General features: G+C 45.8%; 1 non-coding gene across 1 annotated transcript; it reads right to left on the reverse strand.

The window, feature by feature from the left end:
* Positions 1-2476: 2476 nt before the first annotated feature.
* Positions 2477-2583, reverse strand: LOC117862290 (small nucleolar RNA R71). Its single transcript, XR_004641945.1, has one exon. It is a non-coding gene; the product is annotated as a small nucleolar RNA R71 (small nucleolar RNA).
* Positions 2584-7189: the final 4606 nt, after the last annotated feature.

Consider the following 7189-nt stretch of genomic DNA (forward strand, 5'->3'; position numbering starts at 1 on the left):
GACAACACATATGGCTCCAGCCGTGGTGCCGTACGCGCGACACGCAGGTCACGAATGAGTTACACACATGCATCACATACACAAAGGGGCCATACTGATCACAAGATCCATCCATCCTGCAAAACAGAGTTTAGCGTCCTAACGTTCCAAACTTCAGAGGCTCGGAACTCCATCTTCTAAGCCTACTTTAGGAAATCTAATTTTGCCAAAAATGGCTTTGCCATTGAATTTTCTATGTAACTTTTTCTGAAGATCAATTTTCATATAAAACTCACCTCAATCCGAGATCGTACCGAAAAGTTACGGCTGTTTTACCGAAGCACACGCATACAACAAAATTCTGACCCGGTAGTAGATCCAATCTACTATTGCACATCTCATGTGCCTAGCGTATGAACCTAGATTTCGATTCGACCAATCACATTGATCTTCGCTTGCTGCAACTGGCATTACATGTATCACTTAACTCCAACGGCGGAAATCCGACTGGTAGGAGTATGTCGTTACACGACCATTGCAGCAAGAACATGAAACCAGGTCATAGATCAATCTAAAAACTTGCATATCTCCATATGCACACATCCTGAATCCATAACAAAATAGCTACAGCTCTGATACCACTATTGGGTTACGAGGTAGGCTACGCTAGCGCAAAACAAAATTTTTCTACCACGTAAACCAGGAAAACTATCGTATATGGATCACTGGATTACCACTCGACGCACTGGTCCGGAAGATGTAGAATCGCGTCGGGGCAGCGAACTTGATCAGCGTAGTCGATCATGTCAATGTCAAGCAGCTCCTCAGCCGGTGGTCCACAAGCAGCAAGGTCGTCCTCGTGCTGGGGCTGGTCGTCGGCTCGTCGTGGCTCGTCGGCGGCTCGTCATGGCTCATCGGCGGCTCGTCCAAGTGCTGCAGGTGCAACACCTCCAAGGTATCCACACGTGCAGGGAGGAAGCGTCGCAAGCCGGACTGCTAGGTCCACGAGTTGCAACAGGGCGAGGGCATGGGAGGCGCGGCAGATGTGTTTTCGGCCAAAGGGATGAAACCCTAGGGCACCCCACCCTTCTATTTATAGAGGTTCCTGACGGGCCTCTGGGTCCGAGGCCCATTAGTACTTCTAAACCTGATCCGACTTGGATAATATCCGAATTGGACTTCCAGCCCCTTAAGTGTGTGACCCTATGGGTTCGGATACATATAGACATGGCCCGAGTACTCCTACTTAGCCCAATAGTTGGTAGCGGCCTCTAGCAAGATGTGCCAACTCCTGAAGAACATATCAGACGAACCATCACAACATCATGTACATGCTATTCCCTTTGCCTCACGATATTTGGTCTAGCTTCAAGCCGACCGCTCTTTCTCGATCCTGTGATTCGGAATCCCTTTGTAGGTTAACTCTTAACCGTACGTAGCATGGCCATGCATTTCCAAATTCGATCACTCGAGGGGCCCAGAGATATCACTCTCAATCAGAGAGGGGCAAATCCCATCTTGATTGACCATGTCTCACAGCATGCTTCTTGACAAACCCAAAAGCTACCTTTTTAACTACCCTGTCATGGTGTAGTGTTTGATAGCCCCTAAGTAAGTCGATCCACATCTTGAGTACATGCGACAATCTCAGGTCTAAGGACAAAGCTTACATGTTGTGTAAAGAGAGAACTACTTCTCGCGTTCGGTCAGTCCTAGCATATGTCTCTACATATGCCTACATTATTAGTTTGACATCTCCATATCCATGACTTGTGAAACATAGTCATCAACTAATACATGTACTAGTCTAATATTCATGTGTGTCCGCATATGAACTCCGACTAGGGACAAATTTTAGAATAACCATACAAGTAAAGGTTCCACACACAATTCACATAATTGCAGATCAATTCAAGTAGCCTTTAATGGATAGTCAATGAATACAATATACAAATCATGGATACAATCAGATATCACTATCTCTATGATTGCCTCTAGGGCATACTTCCAACACAAACTTCATCGAGAATCCGGAGTCACTGGTGAGAAGAGTACGATCCCGTATTGTCCCTCCTCAAATACTCCTCTCGGCAGTTGATCCAGCATTTTTTGCACCATCAACATTCAACGCGATCGCCCAGAAGACCCTTGGCAAGTTCTTGACTCCCTCGACCTACCAGGTTCCCATTGGACCTATGGTCGACACTGGGAACATGAACTTTGAGATCAATATGGGTCTCATAAACATGGTGCAGGCTAGCCCATTTTGTGGGAAAGCCAATCAGGACGCAAGTGCACATCTCCAGCAATTCCTAGAGCTCAGCAACACCTTCACAATCAGAGGGGTCAATGAGATGCTATCTGCCTCTGGCTGTTCCTGTTCTCTCTACTCGGGAGAGCGAACTAGTGGTTCTACATGAACCGGGGGAGTATCAGCTCTTGGGACAAGTGTTCTGTGGCATTCCTCGCGAAGTTCTTCCTGTTGGGCAAAATCAACATCCTTCGTGGAAGGATTTCCAGTTTCCAGCAAGCAGCTATGGAGTCAATCCCCGAGGCGTGGGAAAGGCTTCAGGATTACATCCTGGCCTATCCTCACCACGGGATGGATGATTGGCTTATTCTTCAGAACTTCTACAATTTGCTGACTCTGACAAACCATGACCACATTGATATTGCTGCTGGAGGAGCCTTCTTCTCTCTAACCATAGCAAATGCCACCAAATTGATCGAGAAGATGGTCTCTAACCAAGGGTGGAGTGTTGTACGACTCCAACCTCATCAACACGTGTTGTACATGAATGACAACAACAACAGGTATCATCCACAAGGAGACCAAGAGTGCAATCAACCACGCCCCAACTACCAAGGAGGTAATAGAGGTAATAATTTCAATTCCAGTTAATCCTCCTTGAAAGATCTTGTTCTTGGCCTAGCAAAAATAATTGAATCCCTATCTAAGAAGCTTGATACCACGAAAAAACCTTGGAAAGCCTATCCTCTGCTTTTAAGAACCAACTGAGTTTCAATAAAATGCTAGAAACTAAGATAGCTCAGTTGGCTGCTGCTATTGCTTCTGTTGAGATCGGAGAGATTCCGGGGCAACCCAAACCCTTTCGTGAAAATGTTAGTGCGGTGATTGAGAAGTTGGAAAAACCTTCTCGGAACCCGCACTACGCTAACACTGCAGCGAAGACCCATGAGGAGAAAGCCATGACATCTTAAAGGAGGTGCTCCCCGATCAATCAACCCAAGGGAACAAAGAAGGACCCCGGCTACTCGATGCTCAAGTGCTCAATCTAGGATTATCACGTCAAGCATGTTCTATGTGACCTTGGATCAATTATCAGCATCATGCTGAAGGTAATATATGATAAAATCAATTATCCTCCCTTGCGCCCCATAAGATTGTGTCTGCATATGGACAACTTGTCAAACTATATCTGGACAAATCAATTATCCCGTGGGTATCATAAGGTGTGTTCCGGTGAAAATACGAAACACCTATATCTCCATGGATTTTGTGGTTGTTGACATGGAAGTCAACCCGGAAGTATCACTCATTCTTGGGCCACCGTTTCTGAACACCACCAAGGCGAAGGTTGATGTGAGAGCCAAGACCATTCATCTTCGTCTTGATGGAAAGATAGAAGAGTTCAAGTTCAAGGAACCACGTCGTTGGGTAAAGAGATTGGGGGGATTTATCCAGAGCCTCCGCAGTCCAAGGAATCATTGTCCACACCATTACAAGCACATAAGATCAAAGAGGGTGTGGCGGACAAAGATGGACAATCATCCTAATCCACTTCTCTAGGATTGGATGCCACGTCATGTCATCAATCTAAACATGATGGAGAGGAGTCCCGCTCATCAGACTCGAAATGGTGAGCCCTCACTGATAGGTAAATTGGTAGTTATCTCATATTTGTTTCCAAAATTCGATTTTCCAACCCTTGCATTTTGCATGAGCATATTTGATTTTCCAACACCACATTCGCATGCTGGAATTCTTTCTGGCCTTTTCCCTTTTTAAAAAAAATTTGAAAACAAAACTGAGTCAAATTCTGAGAGGAGGGGTGTTTTGCTCATCTAGTGCATCCACTTTCAAGTTTTTGATCTTGGGATTTTCATTCGAGTTTTGGTCAAGTTTAAGTGCAAGAAACTCTTTCCCTCTCTTGTGTTCTTTTGCTACAAGATTGCTCAAGCTCTGGAGGACTAACCAATTGGGTAATTTCATTCATTTTCACTAACGTAACCTGTTTTGAGTTTGTTCCTTCGTGTTTTTGTACTCTGCAGCGACAATAGCAGGAGTGGAGAGCTCGCTACCATTGGCACGGGTGCAACCCTTACCAAGGGTAATAAGCCAGAAGCTAGCTTGGGGGAGGACCCCCACATAAGAGGTAACTTGTATCTTGCTTGTTTTTAGTTTGCATCATGAAAATAACATAAAAAGTCTAAAAATTAAAAAAGACCAAAAATATTTACTACTTTCCTATGCGCGGTAAGAATACCTTAGTTCTCCATGGTTGAAATGATGAATAATTGCTCTGTTTATTTCCTCTCATATGTCTAACTACAACATAGTATCCTACCCTTGTTTTTGAGTTTGTTGGCTTGCATGATCAAACCTTACCTTGAAACTTGTGGGTAGCAAAAAGCATGATCCATGTCTAGGTTATTGTGAGATATGATATGATAGAATAGAGCTGCTATGATCTTATTCTACGTGATGTTTGATATCCGGAGTTTTATTTTTGAAAATAATAAAATGATAAGTTCCTCAATGATGAGAAATTCCTATCCAAAGGCCATATGTGATCCTATTAGATAGCCTCCACATATGCAACTTGTTTTTTCATTAAGCTTTGTCAAATTGTTGTGACCCTTAGCGAGAAACTTGTCATACTCCCATTGATAGAGTCGGAGTGCCCGATCTTTCGATGAGTGGAGATAAATTCGACTTGGTGGAAGTAGACCCTCACGATCCGACTACGACGAGCAAACCCGAAGCGCCAATGCAATCACTGAACCAACTCCCTATGGTTACAAACCTTGCCAGCGCAAGATCAGCCTGATCACGAAGATCGATTTCCTGTCCGCAATCGAAGAACGAACAAGAAAAAGAGGCGAGCAATCTAAATATCACTCGAAGGTGGAGTTCTGAATCACACAAGGACAGCACGTATTTGCACGTGTTCGAAAGTAGCTAAAGCTAGATGTAAAACAAAACTCAAGTCTGGAAATAAACATAGACTCTATCTAAATAGAGGAGAGGAGGGGGCGCAACCCCTAGCGGCCAAGAGGGGGCGTGTGACCAGGAGGGGCGCGCGGCAAGGAAAGGGGCGTGCATGCCCCTGGCGCCCAACCCTAGGCGCCCACACATGGGCCTCCTGTTGGGCCAGCTTCTATTCTTCTGGGCCTTCATTCTTTAGTAGCATGACGAAGGTCAATTCTCTCGCACGGGCCCGGGTAATTGGCCCAGAAGGTGGCGCCTGGGGTGGAGGATCATCTGGTGGCGCTGGAGAAGGTGCTGCTGGTGTAGATGTGTCCGTGTTGTAGTTGGTGTCCTCATCATCCTCCCCTTCTTGAACTGAAGTCGTCCTCGACGACAACTCCTCATTTTTGCCCACATACGGTTTCAAATCTGCAACATTAAAACTAGTGGAAACACCAAACTCCGCAGGCAGGTCAAGGATGTAAGCATTATCATTAATCTTGGTTAGCACTTTAAAAGGACCAGCAGCACGAGGCATCAATTTAGAACGGCGCAAGTTAGGAAAACGATCCTTTCTCAAATGCAACAAAACCATATCACCAGGTTCAAAAGTAATAAGTTTTCGGCCTTTATTACCAGCAACCTGATATTTAGCATTAGCAGCAGCAATGTTTTGTTGAGTTTGTTCATGCAGGTTAACCATTTGTTCAACATGTGCAATAGCATCTATATGTGGGGCGTCCCCAGTAGCAAGCGGAAACAGATCAATAGGTGTTGAGATACGAGGTAGGCTACGCTAGCGCAAATCAAAATTTCTACCACGTATAACAAGGAAGAACTGCCGTATAAGGATCACGGGATTACCACTCGACGCACTACTGGTGCGGAAGATGTAGATATGCGTCGATGCAGTGAAGACGATCACGTAGTCGTACGTAGTCGATCACGTCCAGCAGCTCCTCAGCAGCTCGTCCACGTGCAGCAAGATCGCCTCCGGTACCGCGGCTCATCGTCGGCTCGTCGTGGCTCGTCGGCGGCTCGTCAAGTGCTGCAGGCGCAACACCTCCAAGGTATCCACACGTGCAGGGAGGAAGCGTCGCAAGCCGGACTGCTAGATCCGCGAGTTGCAACAGGCGAGGGCGTGGGAGGCGCGGCAGGTGTGTTTCGCCAAAAGGTGTAAACTCTAGGGCGCCCCCACCCCTCTATTTATAGAGGTTCCTGACGGGCCTCTGGATCCGAGGCCCATTAGCACTTCTAAACCTAATCCAATTCGGATCTGATCCGAATTGGGCTTCCAGCTCCTTAAGTGTGTGACCCTATGGGTTCGGATACGTATAGACATGGCCCGAGTACTCCTACTCGGCCCAATAGTCGGTAGCGGCCTCTAGCAAGACGTGCCAACTCCTATACGCACACGAAGATCATATCAGACGAACCATCACAACATAATATACATGCTATTCCCTTTGCCTCACGATATTTGGTCTAGCTTCAAGCCGACCGCTCTTTCTCGATCCTGTGATTCGGAATCCTTTTGTAGGTTAACTCTTAACCGTACGTAGCATGGCCATGCATTTTCGGATCTGATCACTCGAGGGGCCCAGAGATATCACTCTCAATCAGAGAGGGGCAAATCCCATCTTGATTGACCATGTCTCATAGCATGCTTCTTGACAAACCCGAAAACTACCTTTATAACTACCCTGTTACGGCGTAGCGTTTGATAGCCCCTAAGTAGGTCGATCCACATCTAGAATACATGCGACAATCTCAGGTCTAAGGACAAAGCGTATATGTTGTTTTAAAGAGAGAACTACTTCTCGTGTTGGGTCAGTCCTAACACATGTCTCCACATGTGTCCACATTATTAGCTCAACATCTCCATGTCCATGACTTGTGAAACATAGTCATCAACTAATACATGTGCTAGTCTAATATTCATGTGTGTCCTCACATGAACTCCGACTAGGGACAACTTTAGAATAACCATACAAGTAA

Source organism: Setaria viridis, chromosome 6 (assembly GCF_005286985.2).
Source record: "Setaria viridis chromosome 6, Setaria_viridis_v4.0, whole genome shotgun sequence".
NCBI classification, from domain to species: domain Eukaryota; kingdom Viridiplantae; phylum Streptophyta; class Magnoliopsida; order Poales; family Poaceae; genus Setaria; species Setaria viridis.